Source organism: Apium graveolens, chromosome 3, assembly GCF_009905375.1.
Source record: "Apium graveolens cultivar Ventura chromosome 3, ASM990537v1, whole genome shotgun sequence".
In the NCBI taxonomy this organism is placed as follows: domain Eukaryota; kingdom Viridiplantae; phylum Streptophyta; class Magnoliopsida; order Apiales; family Apiaceae; genus Apium; species Apium graveolens.
The window spans coordinates 65,111,283-65,130,041 of NC_133649.1; the positions used below are offsets into that span (position 1 = coordinate 65,111,283).

At 37.5% G+C, this 18,759-nt stretch overlaps 2 non-coding genes across 2 annotated transcripts; both read left to right on the plus strand.

Moving 5' to 3' along the window:
- Positions 1–12,858: 12,858 nt before the first annotated feature.
- LOC141716400 (small nucleolar RNA R71) lies at positions 12,859–12,965 on the plus strand. Its single transcript, XR_012573112.1, has one exon. It is a non-coding gene; the product is annotated as a small nucleolar RNA R71 (small nucleolar RNA).
- Positions 12,966–14,759: 1,794 nt separating this feature from the next.
- Positions 14,760–14,866, plus strand: LOC141715308 (small nucleolar RNA R71). The gene has a single exon (XR_012572075.1). It is a non-coding gene; the product is annotated as a small nucleolar RNA R71 (small nucleolar RNA).
- Positions 14,867–18,759: the final 3,893 nt, after the last annotated feature.

Here is an 18,759-nt window from a genome sequence, read left to right on the forward strand (position 1 = left end):
GAAAGGACGATTCAGACCATAGAGGATATGTTGAGAGTCTGTGTTCTGGATTTTAAAGGTAATTGGGATGAACACCTACCTTTGATTGAGTTCTCGTATAATAACAGCTACCATGCCAATATTGGGATGCCACCTTACGAAGCTTTGTATGGACGAAAGTGTAGATCACCGTTGTATTGGGATGAGGTAGGAGAAAAGAAAGTGTTAGGTCCTGAGTTGGTTCAGCAAACTAGAGATGCCATAGTGTTGATACAGAATAGGTTGGAAGCAGCCCAAGATAGACAGAGAAAGTATGCAGATTTGCATAGGAAAGATATGGACTTTGAGATAGGAGCTCTGGTGTTACTAAAGGTATCACCTTGGAAAGGGTTAGTATGATTTGGTCAGAAGGGTAAACTTAGTCCTAGATTTATAGGACCCTTTGAGGTTTTGAAGAAAGTGGGAAAGGTCGCTTATGAGATAGCATTACCACCGCAGTGGCAGCACATTCATAATGTGTTCCACGTGTCTTTGTTGAAGCCCTATGTCCCTAATTCGAATCAAGTCATAGAATACGAACCGATTGAGCTTCAACCAGATTTGTCCTATGTGGAACAACCGGTCCAAATTATAGACCGTAAGGAACGAGTCCTTAGGAATAAGTCGATTCCTATAGTAAAAGTTTTGTGGAGAAATCCTCGAGTAGAAGAGTCTACTTGGGAATTAGAGTCAGACATGCTTGATAAATATCCTCATTTGTTTAGCTAAGTCAGATTCTGGGGACAGAATCTTTTTAAGGGGGAAAGGATATAACGACTCGTGTATTTTTATTTTATTTCTAATATTTGGAAGTGTAATAAAGGTTTAAGTAAATAAATAAAATGTGTGTATTGGTTTTGGCAGCAGTTATGGATTGTTATTTAATTATTTATGATTGTTGTTATGTGGGATTGAATTGTGTGATTTATTAGTGAGATATATGATTTTATTTTGCTCATAAAAAAGTGATTTTATTGTAGTTTTAATTTCATAAATACTTGGATGATTTCTAAAATTAGGTTTATAATTTTATAATTTTGATAATTATTTTTAGGACTTTATAGAATTGAGAAATTAAGATTTTATTAATTTCTTATTTTTAAATGATTTTCTGATTGCGTTTATTTGTAAAATTCATATTTAATTATGGAAATATTCAAAAATTACGAAACTTATATTTTATGAAGGTTATAATATTCGAAGAATTTTAAAATTATTTTGGGAATTTTCGGGAATCGTTTCACCCGCGCGTCGTCTCGTTATTTGTTAAAAAGCGGGTACGAAGAACACCATAAGAAGTGTTTTAAAAATTTCAAAATTCACGTTTTATAAACTTCGGGATATTTATGACATTTTGAAATTATTTTCGAAATTTTCTGAAATTACTTTTCTTACACCCATATTCGTTAATTTCAATTCCAGGACAAACCGAGCCATAAAATCCTCGTATTTATCTTATATACTACGTGTTGATTTATTAAAACAGGAGGACATGTGTTGCTTTGGTTGGTGCGGCAGCTGTCAAACAAAAAAAAATAATAAACCCCCCTTTTTCTTTCCCTTCGTCCCTGTTACAGTCTCTTGTCTCTCTCTTTTACTCTCCTGTCCGCGTTTTTCTTCCTCCTCCTCTTCTCGGTGTTCCGGTCACCTCTGTTCCTGTTCTCCGGCTTGTTTTCTCCGGTGAGCCGCCGCTTTTCTTAAGCTTGGCTGGTTCGATTCTTATATACATACCTATCATCATATATATATATATGGTTGTGTATGTGCTTGATTGTGTGTGGTGTGTGTTCGATTGTTTGTGAGGTGTGTGTTTATGCGGCTGCGGCCATGTGTTTGTGGCCGTGTGTTGTGCTTCTCTGTGGTTTGTTTAGTTGGGCTTGTGATTTTCTGTTGGGCTTGTGATGGCTTTCTGTTGGGCCTTGTTAGGCCGAGTTGTGTAGTGAATATTTTTGTTATAATCCTGAAATTTTATTTCTTTTTCTGTTGGAATTATTGAGTAAAATTCGTGATATTACTAATTCGCATGGGAAATTATTTTTAATAAATCGGTGGAATTTATTTGGATACCCGTATATTTCGGGCACCAATAAATTTTGCCGCCGTACCGCGATGACTCGTTACGAGCGGACGGTGGACGGTGATGACGATGTTCTGAGTCCTAAACTTTATAAATAAATAAGATGATTCGTATAAAATGTTTCGAAAGTAAATTGTGTGAAAACATGGAATTAGTATGGGAATGAAAATGTGGATTGTTGTGGATTATTGACGTCGATTGTAATCGACAAGTACTCTTATAAATAAATAAGATGCTGCCAAAATTTCCTAAAAATATATATTGATAAATGTACGTATTTATATTATACGTGATACCCCTAACAATATTCCGACTACGTGACTATGTGATTATGTGTATAATAATAATAATACGAGTCGGGTTATCGGATTGAGTTGTTAGAATATGAGGATATCAAGCATGTCGGTATAACTGATTAGGGTATTCTGTATTTGTAGATTCCGATCAAGTTTTCTCAAGATTAAAGTCAACGTGAAAGCTACTTAGGATTTTGCAAAGCGTTGCAAGGCAAGTATCCCTGACCATTCTTTTATGGTTCAGTGCATATGAATAGTTAAATGTTTTACTTTCGTAATGGAACATAAAAGTTTTAAGTTACGTATCCCCCGTATTTGAAATTTTGTTTAAAATTATGTTTTGGGGAAAAGTAACTTCTGAAAACACCTATCTCTAAACGTGATTTAAATGAAAAGAGGATTTGAATAGTGTGTTGTGACATAATTGATTTTGAAAAAGAGATAGGTAAAAGTGATTTTGAAAACTGGATAAAACGATCAGATATGGGATACGTTGGGGCCAGAGTAAGCCTATTGAGGTGGCGTAAGAGGCTAATTCGGTTGCGCGCACTGTATAACTGATTAGTCCAGCAGGTCAGAGACCTAGCTAGTCTCTGAGTTCCGGAACAGGTAAATGAGATGGCAGTTGGAGCCGGCTGGTGTTGATAGCCTGATCAGCTGTCTTCACATATTCGCTACGTATCTGATTTGGATTTATGATTCCCGTAAGTGCATGAGTAGTTGATACACCAATTTTATAAATGTGATTAGCGTGCTAAAATTGGACTCTGGTATTTTTACAGCAAACTGTTATGTTGTTCTGATAAAGCATGCTAGTTAGTGATATCCAGTTATCTCTGATTTTCGTTACATAATGTTGATATCATGATTACAGCTCTGTTCCTATTACTGTTACATTACTGTTTTATTCCGTTATTCATATTTTGGTACTTCTGAGCGATTATGCTTACCCTTGCAAACTGTTATGTATATCTCTCAGATGCCTAGAAGATCAGTCAGACAGACCTATGTTCCCGCCCCTATTGGACCCGGCTCCTCTGAGGTAGTTTGTATCAGACCATGGGGTCTGATGAGTTGCTGAATAAAGTTAGTGTGTGTTAGATGTTGAATAAAGGGTTTGTAATAATGAGAACCTGAATTATACTTAAACCTAGATTAGTTCTTGGTTTGGGGTCAAGTTAGTATATTTTAATAATAATCTCGTTATTTATATTTTGGTTGTTGTGTTTGGTGACGTCAACTCCTGACCCCGGGGTTCAGGCTGTCACAGAAATAATTTACCCTGGGCATTTTACAGTCCCCTCTATGCTTTCTCCCGCATATTTTATAATCTGGAAGTAGGGGCCTTGTTTGTCATGACTGGGATCCCCTAAACTGCCTGCCGCCCTGGCCAACACTCGTCCCTTCCGATCTCGTAGCCTCTCGACTTTTTCTAACTTGGGATGCTTGTCACTTACGAAACTTGTTTGGAAGGTTCCTATTAGTGGAACTTCCCTCCTGACTCTCAAACCTTCTCTTTCTATTCTCTCTCTCTTTCCATACCTGCTCACTCCCTTTCTCCACGATAGTAGCTTTCTGTACTAGGGTAGCATAATTTGTTAGCTCAAACACAGACACTCTATTTTGAATCCATAGGTTCAGCCCCTGCTGAAATATTCTTACCTTTTTCACTTCAGTATCTACAAATTCTGGCACGAATCTTGACAATTTAGTGCATTTCGCATCATACTCCGCTACGCTCAAGTTATTGTGCTTTAGTTCTAAAATTTTTAGCTCCATCTCATCCTCCATGTAACTGGGAAAATATTTCTCCAAAAATAACTTGGTAAAACTAGCCCAAGTCACCACTCCATTCCCTTCTATGTTCTTTTTAGACTCCCACCAAAAAATTGCCTCTCCCTTTAGTAAGTACGTAGCAAAAATAGTTTTATAATTCTCAGCTACCTGCATAATCTCAAAGGACTTCTCTAATTCCTTCAGCCAGGCCCTAGCTACCACAGGGTCGGCTGTTCCCTCAAACTCGGGAGATTTCAGTGATTTAAAGGCCCGAAAGGAACTGGCCACAGTGTGTTGGGGAATGGGCGGTTGTTGCGGGTTTGGGTGGCGGTCTAAATTATGCCTCAGCAAGTCCATAATTTGACTCATGGGATTTACTTCTGGGTCACCTCCCTGGTTTCCGGTGTCTTGTTCATTATGATCTTCGGGGATATCTCCATCCGAAGTACTATTGGTTTTACTGGCTTCATTTTCTGGTTCAGAATGTGCTCTTGTAACTCTCAGTCTGGATGATATACTCCTGAAATTTCCAAAACACTTACATTAATTTTACATCCAGGTTACCTAAAAGTATTCTCAGTTACCGCTGATCACCTTACATGATCGGTGTCCATTTTTGCGTCGAAATAAATTAAATGTAGTTAATATTATCCACTTAAAGAAAAAAAAGATTTTATACCCATATGAGTCAAGTATATAAATAAGATTTCTGGAACATCTTTCGGCTAAATTGCAGTAACTACATACTTGGTCTCTTATTCCAGTCTTATCAAGACTCACCCTAGGCTCACTGGTCTTCTTTCTATTAACTTTCGAGATCACCATATCGCTTGTTATACCATTATATAACCTTATTAAAGTAAGACCATCCATTCGAAATCTCCTTACTTTCCAAGGTAATCCCTCATGGTCTATCGTACCAGGTATAATCCTGATAATATTCTCGAAGTATATAATAAATCTCCCTTAGAGGAACAATGTCCTCAATACTATAGTAAACACTACCTCTGGAGAAATCGTTGTTTGCAGGGAATTTAAAATCTGGCATACAAAGAAATTTCTCAACTTATTCCAGGTAATAATTAACATTAATTGTACAACAAAGTTAAATGTTTTTTTTTCTTTTTTTTTTGGTCCTCGTATATATTGTTTTCTTAGAGTAACTATACAGGACTAGGAGCAATAACTTCATGTCAATTGAGTCATCCGATGGTATTGGCACTTAATGTTTCCACCTCAACTGCCTCTTGAGATTCTACTCCATATCCTATATCAATGTCTTGGATAATTCAAAAAATTTCAAAGTATCTTCTCAGCATTCTCAAAATCCTCCCCTTGTGCCCTAGAAGGGTCAGCCTCATATGATACCCTAGTCATAAGTGGAACAGCGACACACTAGCCATCTTATCTCTCTCTTGATACTTGATCCTTGCTCTATCAAACTTTCTCACCGCCCCTCTTATATGGGCCAAAGTAAACCTATCACTATCAATCTTGGTCTCTAACATTGCTATAAGCTCTCTTTCAGCCCTATCCATCAATTCTATGTCTCACTCTTATTGAGATAGAGTCATATGAGGTCCCCTATAATATAATAAGGAGCCTAATGGTTCTTGTTCATAAATCCTCCATCAATGTTTCACAGCTTTCTCTCATCTGTCAGTACTACATCCGGTAGTCCAACTATGAATCTGATATGGATTCTCAGTTCTCTTAATTATAACTAAGTCCCTTATCCTCACGTCTCTGAGTACTGTAAGCTTTGCTCTGATACCATTTCTGTAACACCCCCAAATCTGGGGTCAGGAATCTGGGTGGTTACAAGTTCCATTTTCCTTAATATCACTTAATCTTTAATCAAAACTACTACTACATATTGTGACCCCTTTCTTTCACACACACACACTGGTTAGAGTCTCAGAGAAAGCACCGATACAATACTGAACCATAATAATATGTTGATTCAACAATCATTACATTCTTCCAAATATCTCTACAAAACATTCTACTGATAACTACTTCTAATTGAAGCGTAATCAGAAGTCCAATATAGACCTAACTCAAGGGCTATAACAATTCCCATAATTGAACTTAAACAAATCATGCTAGGATAACTAGCCTCCTACCAGCTTAATCCTTCACTTCAAGCCAGTCATATGGACTAGTAGATATCATCGACTTCCTTGCTCTTTTTCAATGGAACGGCCATATTGCTATCTGTGGGGTTGGAAGAATAAACAACAAGAATGAGCAAATAATGCCAAGCAAGTTTTTCCAATTACTATCCACTTATATAAAAAAAGGAATATACCTTGATAGGAGTAATTGGGAAAAGAATCAAACCTTTATACCCTTTAGGTCGTTCCTCAATATCAACATCTTTTATAAACCTCAAACTTTTATAATTCTCTAATAGTTCAAGTTATTAAAGAAATACTTTTCATTCCTCAACCGTTTTATGGCAAATCATTTCCCACCACTTAAGCTGTAATATAAATTAATTACACAATCCCTCTTTCAATAATCAACATCAGTACAAGATGTTCCATAACCAAACAATCTTAACAACCCATTCTGTTGTTAAATTAACACAATCTAGTTATTCTATTATTGTCATAATTTATATGTGACAATTTAATTTATAAACATTTTAATAATTTCTTTTCTGAGGGACTGGGACTTTCAACCAACTGGATATGATTAAACGATGATCAGTCGTTTCAATCATGTCCTTCTGAGAGATCGTTTTACTACAAGTAGATGGGCAAGAACACTTTTCGAACTTGACCTAGGCAAGAACACTTTTCGAACTTGACCCGATGATTGACAGGAACACTTTCGAACATGACCAAATCATCCTTTAGCAACACATGGGCCAGAATTAAAATGGCTGGACCAGCACCCCGGCCTCTTACGCAGAATTACCGTATTACCAGTATTCTCAATCCGCAGTACCGACGTTTATGTCAGCCGCAATCTCATTTCGAGAGTATGCTGACCCTTTCTGGTCGCATCTGCTAGAGCATTATATAAAATGATCCCTGCATTACCCGAGTCCCCTGAGTTATCAAAACTCTTTATTATTATTATTTTATTCATCTCATTCTTATCACTTTATTCTCATTGTTATGGTTATTCACCTCAACCATCATCTCATTATTGGTTATCCATTAGGAAATTTTATTAACCAACGAACATTCACTAACTGACCAGAAAGCCTTAACAATTGCTAGATTAATTAATAATCTCTTATATATTGATTCAAAATAAAACTTTTTAGAATACAACCTTTCCTTGAATCTCAATTTAAAGGAAATCCCTTAGACAATATTTGAAAATAATTAACTAAATAAAATAAATTTAATTAAATAGTTAATCCCAAGATGTCTTAATAAATGTATAATTAATGAAATTACGAATACACCATCTTTCTGAGATTGAGTTATGATAATATCATTTACTATCCTCAATCTGGCATTTAATAATATTAAATACCCCAATATCTGATCTTCAAAGAAAGAAATAATATACAGTCATATAATATACGAGGGAACAATCTTCGATCTACGATGACTACTGTCAGAAGAAAAGTCGGCTTCCGGTCAACATAATGAATACATCAATAATATGAAACTACTTCCTCATTTATTTGAGTCTACTTCCCTTAATAGTTCTTCCCTATTCTAGGGATTCACAAGTCCTTAAACATATTGTACTTATACAGCCAAGCATACCTCAACAAAATCCTCCATTCATATTTAGTCTATGCATACATGTACATATGAATACTTTATGATGAACAATATCATAAGGTAGAGAAGTCAACAGTTAAGGATATAAATCTTGCCTTAACGATGTGAATATAAATGCGACTGCAAACTCCCATGTGACTGCGAGGGTCCTGGGTTATGTCGAGGTGCTACAACGCTGAAAACAAAGTAGGGTTAGCAACTAGTGCTAACCTATACCACTTAAATTATCACATATAATCCAATGCATAACTCATATACACAATTGCCATTTCTACTAGTCGATACTATACATATCTTAAAGGACACATAAGCATGTTATTTATACTCACATTGCATCCTATGACTTAGCAAAATCCAAGTTCTAACTCAATTGTATTCATTCACGCTTCTCGTCGTTTTGCTTACGGTTCATTTTGCTTACGGTTTTCCATGGATGTTGCTTACTTCATCATTTTATAAAATCAAAAATAATCCTTTTAATCCAAAAATTTCACGAGGACTTTCCTAACTGACCCTAGCATGTCATACTAAAGTTTCAGGATTTTCTCAGTCCTTCTAAGGGGTGAAATGATAGTCTCAAAACTACACTTAAGCAAAGTTTGGTTTCGCGAAACAACTTTCACTAAAATGGACATAACTTTTAAACCGTAAATACATTTTACGCGGTTCTTGCGCTCACGTAAACTACATGACAACCTCTACATATATAAACAGTTAGATGGTCACAAATGGACAGGCCTCATTTCATGATCTCGGCAGTTTTAGTGGCTAACAAAAATTCGGCATTACGATGACTATAACTATTCGATTTCCAAAATCAATCCATGTCTAAAATCAACCAAATCAACAATAAAAATCCATACACTAACCATTAACAATTAAATCAATCTCATAACAATAAACTTTCACAAAACTCATCCAAACACATACTACTAAACAAATCCAAATCAACACCAATCATCCATTATACTAAGCTCTTAACTTATGCTAACATATAATCACTAAATCATCATCAAAACTCAAATTAAATATCAAGATTCTTGGAGTCCATACCTTCCTTGGAGTGTTTTATCCACCACAAAGCTTTGTAATACCCTTGTATAGCCTTAAACTAGCTTGACTCATCCATGGAATCAAGAAACAAAAGTTAGTTTCTTGGAGTTACTATTGGTCCGATTGAAAGAATTGGTAATATAAGGGTCTTACCATCCTTATCTGGACGAGGCTTGTGAACAAGAGTTTTAGTTCATATCAAGACCTTTCCAAATAGCTATAGAACACAATATTTGAGTGAGAAATGAAGGAGATATAATCGTTTTAATGTGCTGGTTCTGTTTTGGCCGAGAGCAATGGAAATAGGGGAGGAAATGCTTTTGCTTTCTTGTATTGGTGGAATAATGTGGTGGATAATGATGGGTTGTCTGGATATTTTGCTAGGTTAATAATAAACAAAGGAGTTAGTGGAAGATGATCTCACCATTTTCCATGTGTTGGTGATTTGTGGTGAGATGAGATCATCCCTGATTAACTAGATAATTAACTAGCCATTCCTTCCTAAGTATCCCTTGGTTTCTTAGTTGATCAACCATCCACTTTCCTTGCCACTTGCAAAGGTATTTGCAAGAGTCGTTATTCATTTCTTTGTCCAGTTATCACTCAATCTCGTTGATCGTTTGGTTAAATACCTCAATGGTTTTATTGATAAAATCTTCTTGGTATTTTTAATACCTAAATTAATTCTCCTTTATAATCGGTGGATTTAAAACCCTTCATCTTAATATTAATTCCTCAAATTCCTTAATGTCTGGTGGAAATCTCGGGGAAAAATAAAAGTGCTCATTTTCGAAATCCGACGGCTTTTACATACACTTATTTTCACTCTCCAATTCTAATACAAGCTTAGAATTTCCATAAGAGAACTCCTATATACGAGCGTCTGATAATATTTCTTAATCAGCAAAAAAAATACTATTCATCAGGGTTTAGAAAAAGTACTAGTCACTGGTGCTTTAATTATTACAAAAAATTGGGGTTATTACATGATCAGTGAAAACTGTCACTTTCTCAAAACTATAGAAAAAGGCTAAGAGTTCTTTTTCAGTAGTAGTATAGTTCAGTTGAGCACCATTGAGGGTCTTACTAGTATAGTAGACCACATGAAATATGTTGTTCTTTCTCTGCCAAGAACTGCTCCAACTGCATAGTCACTTGCATCGCACATTATCTCAAAAGGTTCATCCTAATTAGGTGCAGTTATGCCCAGTGTCGTGATCAAATTCTTCTTTAAGATCTCAAAAGCAGCAAGGCACTCATCACAAAACTTGAAAGGGACATCTTTCTCTAGAAGATTGCACAAAGGTTTAGAGATTTTTGAGAAGTCCTTGATGAATCGTCGATAGAAACCCGCATGACCAAGAAAACTGCGAACTCCCTTAACGGAAATTGGTTGAGGAAGGTTTTCGATAACCTCCACCTTGGCTTTGTCCACCTCAAGACCTTTACTAGAGACCTTGTGCCCAAGAATAATGCCCTGTCATACCATAAAATGACATTTTTCCCAGTTGAGAACCAGATTGGTCTCAACACACCTCTTAAGAACAACGCCAAGATTTTACAAGCATTCATCAAAAGAATCACCAAATACAGAGAAATGGTCCATGAACATCTCCACATTCTGACCAATCATGTCAGAGAAGATATCCATCATGCATCTCTGAAATGTGGCAGGTGCACCACACAACCCAAAAGAAACTCTTCTAAAGGCAAAAGTTCCAAACAGACAAGTGAAAGTAGTCTTTTCCTGATCCTCTGGAGCAATGCAAATCTGATTATAACCCGAATAGCCATCCACAAGACAGTAGTACTCATGCCCAACCAATCTTTCAAGCATCTGATTAATAAAAGGAAAAGGGAAGTGATCCATCCTCGTGGCCTTGTTCAGCTTCGTGTAATCCATGCAAACTCTCCACCCCGTGACTGTTCAAGTAGGAATGATCTCATTCTTCTCATTAGCAACAACTGTGATACCTTCTTTCTTCGGCACACACTGTACTGGACTCATCCAATAACTGTCAGAAATGGGATAGATGATCCCTGTATCTAGCCATTTGAGAATTTCTTTCTTCATAACTTCTTTCATGATCGGATTAATCCTTTCTTTGTTGCTCTATAGTAGGCTTGCTACCTTCCTCTAGCAGAATTTTATGCATATAATAAGAAGGGCTGATTCCCTTTATATCTACTATAGTCCATCCAATTTCCGACTTGAACTCTCTAAGAATTCTTAAGAACTTTTCCTCATCACTTCCTGAAAGGTCATATGCAATAATAACGGGCAAAATAGATGCATCACCTAAAAAAAGCATACCTTAAATGTTCAGGCAATGGTTTCAGCTCAAGTGTAGGAGCTTCCTCAATAGATGGCTTGAGGTGCTTTGGAGATTTTTTCAACTCCTCTAATCCAAGAGATTCAAAAGGCATACTTAACCTTCGCTTCCAAGGAGAAGCATTCAAATACTGCAACTGTTCATCACCTTCATCATCTTCACTATCTGAATTCCCCAACAAGGCCTTCTCTAAGGCATCAGACCTTAGCATTTGATCAAGTTCTGAAGTAACCACATAATCGACCAACTCCACATTTAAGCACTCCTCATTTTCAGTCGGGAATTTCATGGAATTAAAAACATTGAACGTCACATCCTGATTTAACACTCGCATAATAAGCTCACCTTTTTGCACATCAATCAAGGTTCGGCCAGTAGCCAAAAGTGGTCTTCCCAAGATTATGGGGATCTTCTTATCCTCTTCGAAATCAAGAATTACAAAATCAGCAGGAAAGATGAGTTTATCAACCTTTACCAAGACATCTTCCACAACATCTCGTGGATATATAATAGAACGATCGGCCAACTGCAAGGTCATATAAGTAGGCTTTGGATCAGGTAAGTCCAACTTCTTGAAGATTGACAAGGGCATCAAATTGATACTAGCTCCCAAGTCACATAAGCATTTATCAAATGACACTTTTCCAATGGTACTAGGAATAGTGAAGCTTCCAGGATCCTTAAGCTTCGGAGGCAACTTCTGTTGCACTACAGCACTGCAGTCCTCCGTAAGAGCAACTATTTTTAAGTCATCAAGCTTCACTTTATGAGAGAGAATACCTTTCATAAACTTCGCATAACTAGGCATCTGTTCAAGAGCTTCAGCGAAAGGTATGTTGATATGAAGTTTTTTGAACACCTCTAGAAACTTCTCAAATTGCTTATCCGGCTTTTTCTTCTACAGCCTTTGCCCAATTTAATTCTCCAAGGTTTTGATAAAAACTTCTTGGCTATTGCACATGAGCCTCAACTCCTCCAATTCAGATTTTTCATTAGATTGTTACAGCTGGAGTTATTGTCTTGGTGCATATTACGGTTGTGAAAACTAGGGGTTGTATTGCTTTGCTGCATACTGCTAATAAGGCTGCTGAACCGCATTTTGAGTATTGATCCATCTGAAGTTAGGATGGTTGTGGTTGTTGGGATGATAGGTGGCTGGAACAGGCTGTTGCGACCTCTGAAAGTTGCTCACAAACTGAGCCGATTCACTAGAAATAACACACTGCTCTGTCTCATGGGCACCAACACAAAGCTCACAGACAATAGTGATCTAAATAACTCCATAATTAGCCAAAGAATCCACCTTCATCGACAAAGCCTTAAGCTGAGCAGCTATAACAGTAGCTGCATCCACTTTCAGAATTCCTGCTACCTTTCCCTGAGGTAGTCTCTGAGTTGGGTTCTGGTATTCATTGGTAGCCATTAGCTCAATCAATTCATAAGCTTCATCACAGCTTTTAGCCCATAAGGCTCCTCCTGATCATATATCAAACATGGTTCTAGAAGTAGCACCCAATCCATTATAAAAGCAGTTAATGATCATCCAGTCAGGCATCCCATGGTGAGGACACTTTCTAAGCATCTCTTTGTATCGATCCCAAGCCTCACATAAAGATTCTTCAGATTGCTGAGCAAATTGAGTAAATGCGTTTCTGATTGCAGCAGTTTTCACCATATGAAAGAATTTAGTTTGGAACTTTTGAGCAAGATCCTCCCATTTGGTGATAGACCCTAGTTCTAGAGAATGTAACCAACACTTATCTTTATCCTGTAGAGAAAATGGGAAAAGCCTCAACTTAATAGCCTCAACTTAATAGCATCAAACCTTAGCATTTGATCAAGTTCTGAAGTAACCACAAAATCGACCAACTCCACTTTTAAGCACTCCTCATTTTCAGTCGGGAATTTCATGGCATTAAAAATATCGAACATCACATCCTGATCTAGCACTCGCATAGTAAGCTCACCTTTCTTCACATTAATCAAGGTTCGGCTAGTAGCCAAAAATGGTCTTCCCAAGATTATGGGAATCTTCTTATCCTCCTCAAAATCAAGAATTACAAAATCAACATGAAAGATGAGTTTATCAACCTTGACCAGGATATCTTCCACAATGCCTCGTGGATATGTAATTGAATGATCGGCCAACTACAAGGTCATATAAGTAGGCTTTGGATCAGGTAAGTCCAACTTCTTGAAGATTGACAAGGGCATCAAATTGATACTAGCTCCCAAGTCACATAAGCATTTGTCAAATGTCACTTTTCCAATGGTACAAGGAATAGTGAAGCTTCCAGGATCTTTAAGCTTCAAAGGCAACTTCTGTTGCAGCACAACACTGCATTCGTCCGTAAGAGCAACTTTCTCTAAGTCATCAAGCTTCACTTTCCGAGAGAGAATACCTTTCATAAACTTCGCATAACTAGGCATTTGTTCAAGAGCTTCAGCGAAAGGTATGTTGATATGAAGTTTCTTGAACACCTCCAGAAACTTCTCAAACTGCTTATCCAGCTTTTTCTTCTGCAGCCTTTTAGGAAAAGGAAGTGGATGATAGATCTGTTTCTCCCCTGTATTACCCTCAGGAGGAGTGTGTTCCACGGTATTCTTCATTGGTTCTACTTTTGCTTCCTTCTGCACTTCTTCTTCAGCTACAGCTTCTTCTTGCGAAACTTGAGATTTTTCGGGATTTGCAACCTTCCCAGACCTTAATGTAATTGCCTTAACCTTCTCCTTAGCTTCCAACTTTCCTGGCACTTCAGTGTCACTAGGGAGTGTACCAGGTTGACGATTTAGCAAGGCATTGGCAATTTTCCCAATTTGATTCTCCAAGGTCTTGATAGAAACCGCTTGGCTCTTGCACATGAGCCTCAACTCCTCCAATTCAGATTTTTCATTAGATTCTTGTAGCTGGAGTTGTTGTCTTGGTGCATATTGCAGTTGCTGAAAACTAGGGGGTTGTATTGCTTTGCTGCATACTGCTGATAAGGCTGTTGAACCACATTCTGAGTATTGCTCCAGCTGAAGTTAGGATGGTTGCGGTTGTTGGGATGATAGGTGGCTGGAATAGGCTGCTGCGACCTCTGAAAGTTGCTCACAAACTGAGTTGATTCACTAGAAATATCACACTGCTCTGTCTCATGGGCGTGCACAAAGCTCACAGACAGTAGTGATCTGATTAACTCCATAATTAGCCAAAGAATCCACCTTCATCATCAAAGCCTTAAGCTGAGCAGCTATAGCAGTAGCTGCATCCACTTCCAGAATTCCTGCTACCTTGCCCTGATTTAGTCTCTGAGTTGGGTTCTGGTATTCATTTGCAGCCATCAGCTCAATCAATTCATAAGCTTCATCATAGCTTTTAGCCCATAAGGCTCCTCCTAATACTGCATCAAGCATGGGTCTAGAACTAGCACCCAATCCATTATAAAAGCAGTTAATCATCAGCCATTCAGGAATCCCATGGTGAGGACACTTTCTAAGCATCTTTTTGTATCGATCCCAAGCCTCACATAAAGATTCTCCAGATTGCTGAGCAAATTGAGTAAGTGCGTTTCTGATTGCAGCAGTCTTCGCCATAGGAAAGAATTTAGTTAGGAACTTTTGAGCAAGATCCTCCCATTTGGTGATAGACCCTAGTGGTAAAGAATGTAACTAGAACTTATCTCTATCCCGAAGAGAAAATGGGAAAAGTCTCAACTTAATAACGTCTTCAGAAACTCCATTGAACTTGAAAGTGTCGCAGATCTCGATGAAATATTTGATGTGCATGTTGGGGTCTTCTTTTGGAGAACCCCCAAACTGAACTTAGTTCTGTATCATCTGAATCGTGCTCAACTTGATCTCAAAGGTGTTAGCTGGGATGGCTGGTCAAACAATGCTAGACTGAATATCGTTAATCTTAGGTTGAGAGTAATCCATGAAAGCCTTCGTATTCGCTTCTGGTTCTCCCATTGCAATAAGATCTTCTTCTTCAACTTTCTCCTCGATAAGAACTTCTTCAAAAACTTCCTTTGCTACTACAACTTCTTTCTAAGCTTGATCTAGTGTTCTCTTACGAGACCGAGAACGCGTAAGCATAAACACTCGCTAAAGTACCTGGAACACGACAAGGAAATAAATAAGTAACAATGTCCGATTCAATGAACTTTAATGACCACTGATGATAAACACATAAACTAAAAATTAACACCGATTCCCCGGCAGTGGCGCCAAAAACTTGTTAGGACGAAAACACGCGCTAATATTCACGCAAGTATGTGCGATCGCAAGTAATATAGAGTTATTTCTAGTTCGTTCCCATAAAGACTGGTTTAGGTTAATTTCAATCAATGCACTTATGCAACAATGGTATGGTTATTATTCAATGCTAAGATGAATAACAAATTGAGATTGTATATAACTAAGAATTAACTAAGATATTATACTAGAGAACATTAACTATGAGATTAAAAGGATTAATTACTATATGACACAAACATGGGATTCTAGCTTCATTACTACTTCATTCAATAGCTTCTTGTTCTCAACCTTAGCATGCAATGGTGATGACACTAATCAGATAACACGAAACTAGTAAATGCCAACTTTCGTTTTACGATTACCCTACTACCAGACATCCATAAAAGAGATAGAATCTGAATAGACACCAATTATATTGAGACCCTATATGTCTATAGAATTTGACAACATAACGGTTTAATGCACAAGTTATCTATCATGATTACATAAGGAAAGTAAGATGGTTAAAATTACCTACAAATCATGCATAACAAATTCATGAACCTATACTAGCATGGCAAGTTCTAAACCCCTATATTCACTTTCGCTTCAATAGAGATTAACACGCTATCTTATAAGTTCGCGACGCTCATAAGAGGAATAAGCACAATCAATAATAGGATATCATACAATCACCACACACTAAGGTATTGAAATAATTTAACTAAAGAAATCAAGTACATAATAAGATTATAGGTTCACCAATAAGAAAACTAGCATCCAAGATTATAACTTAGAACAAAGAATCACAAGAATAAACTAGGGTTTCTTCCCCTTCATTGAATTGTGCTATACGGTCTTCTTACGCCTTCTCCTCAAGCTCTGGAACATCTTGTTATTGAAAAATGATCTTAATTTATCATTATATAGCAACCCATGCAGATTAGAAGTCCAGCAGATCAAAATTGTAGTAGAAACAGGATTCCTGGAAATCGACCCGGCGCGGGCGCGCGCTACCACAGCGCGGGCGCGATGACCTTCTGGAAAATCTTTTTTTTCTTATTTTCTTGTATGGTTTGAGATGACAATCCTCGAGCAATCATCCTGAGCACCATTCTAACACCAATTTAGCACAGAAACAATGCTAAATCTCCTGATTCTTTTATTTATGCCTGAAATGCAAAAATACTACAAAAACACATCAAATACACAAATAACTCGAGTACAAAACATCAATTCAAGCCTTTATAGAGCATCCTAAGTGGACATGAATGCCACTTAACACTTGGAAAAAGTGAGTGAATGGAGTCCCACCTTAGATGGTGATGGTGAGAGTGTGAGAGAGGGAAGCCAAGGAGAGACCTTGATGCAAGAAAATAGAGAAAATGAGAGAAAAACAGGTACTGAAGAATGGGAAGAGCCCATTGTTAGTGAGTTAAGGGATGTCAATGAGGCTGAAAAGAAACAGCTATTTCAGCAAGATTATCAAGTTGTTTTAGACTCTGTTTCTTATGAAGCCGAGGCATTTACTCACCCTATTCCAGCTTATCAAGTTTTGGATGAACAGGACAATGTGGCTTCCGAGAGAATTCTTAACTTGGTGCACACAACTGCCTCAATGTAAAGGGCCAAGGATGTAATCGTTGTCATGCCCTCCACAGCTGGTGATGATTTTAAATATATGAATCCTTTGAGGATGATGGTGAGGATGATGAAGAAGAAGGCATGAACATAGGGGGATATATAGATATTCCATCACAGATGATGCACAAGGAATGCTCTCACTCACATCTCCAATCCACACTTTTCAAGCTCATTCATGACACTAAAACAACAATTCAAGCATCCACAAGTGCCAACACCAAAAGTTTACTTAAAGCTCACTTGGAATCTCTTCAACTACACAAGATACATGCTCTCAAATAAAGTCAAGATGTGGATGCTCTAAAGCAAGAAATTTCTGAAGTAAAACAAGACTTTGTAGCAAGGTTGGATGCTAGGCTCCCTAACACCACAATGACAGAAATAGCTCAAAAGCTAAGGAAGGAAGCTGATTTGAACAGGAAGGTTGAGGTCATGGATTCAAGACTGACAAATATGGAGAAATCAATGGCCAAGATACTTACAAATCAAGAAATTCAAACAAGTCTGCCACAATAGTTGGTGGCTGCACAGACCTCAAACTCTACTCAACTTGATGCTAACAAAAAGGGGGAGACAGTTTCTATCAACCCTGTTAGTCAAGGGGAGTCAGTTAGTGAGGGGGAGAAAGTGCTCAACATAAATGTCAGCAAGGTAATAGTTCCAGTAATTGCCTTCACAAAGCCACCAATGCTTGACAACATTGATTTAATCAATATAGCAACAACTAAATTGGAGTTGAATGAAAAATGGAAGAAGCTTGATGAGAACATCAAAAGAAATTTGGTCCAATTGAGAAACAAGACAGAGTCTTTTCTCATTTCTCTCTATTGAGACCAACTTCAGCAAATGATATGAGCTTAGGGAACATGGAAAGGGGTCAACCCTCATCAATTAAATCTCCAAAGGCCAATGTGATTTTTCAATCAAAGAAGAACTACCCAAAGAATTAGAATCCATTGGACCTGGTCTATGAGACTCCCAAGCCTGAGGAGAAGGAGCTGCTTGGAAGGTCTATTTCTTTCTTTAAAGATCCCAGAGACTCAGTACTAAAGAAAAGAATTGCTAAAATCTACATGAATGGCAAATTAATCTGTGTGGAGGCTGGACATCCACAGTTTGCAGAGGATAAGAAAGAAAAGGTGAGGCTCAAACAACAACAAAAGTAAGCATCTTTAGATGCCATGAACCAAGCTAAGAAACCTGCAACCACATATTTTGTAATGCCCACTGTGATAGCTGAGACTCAGCTTGAAGAAAAGCAAGAAGAACCAAAGCATATTAAGAAGCAAAGGTACAAGCTCAAACCAAAGAGGGGGCTGGATTTTAATGAAGACAAGGATGAATATATGGCAACCCAATCTACTACTTCAAGTCAAACAGCCATGCCCACAATAGAGCAGGCTGAATTCAAGGTGTATCATGACATGAATTTCCATGGTGAAACCATAATTCCCAATGATGAACCTATAGATTAGGAAAGCCTACCACTTCCTGATCTAAACATTCCAATCCAAACTAAGCCAAGGAAAATAAAGAAGAGAGCAATCACAAAGGTCAAGCCTGTAAAACTTCAATCCAAAGCATTAGCCAAG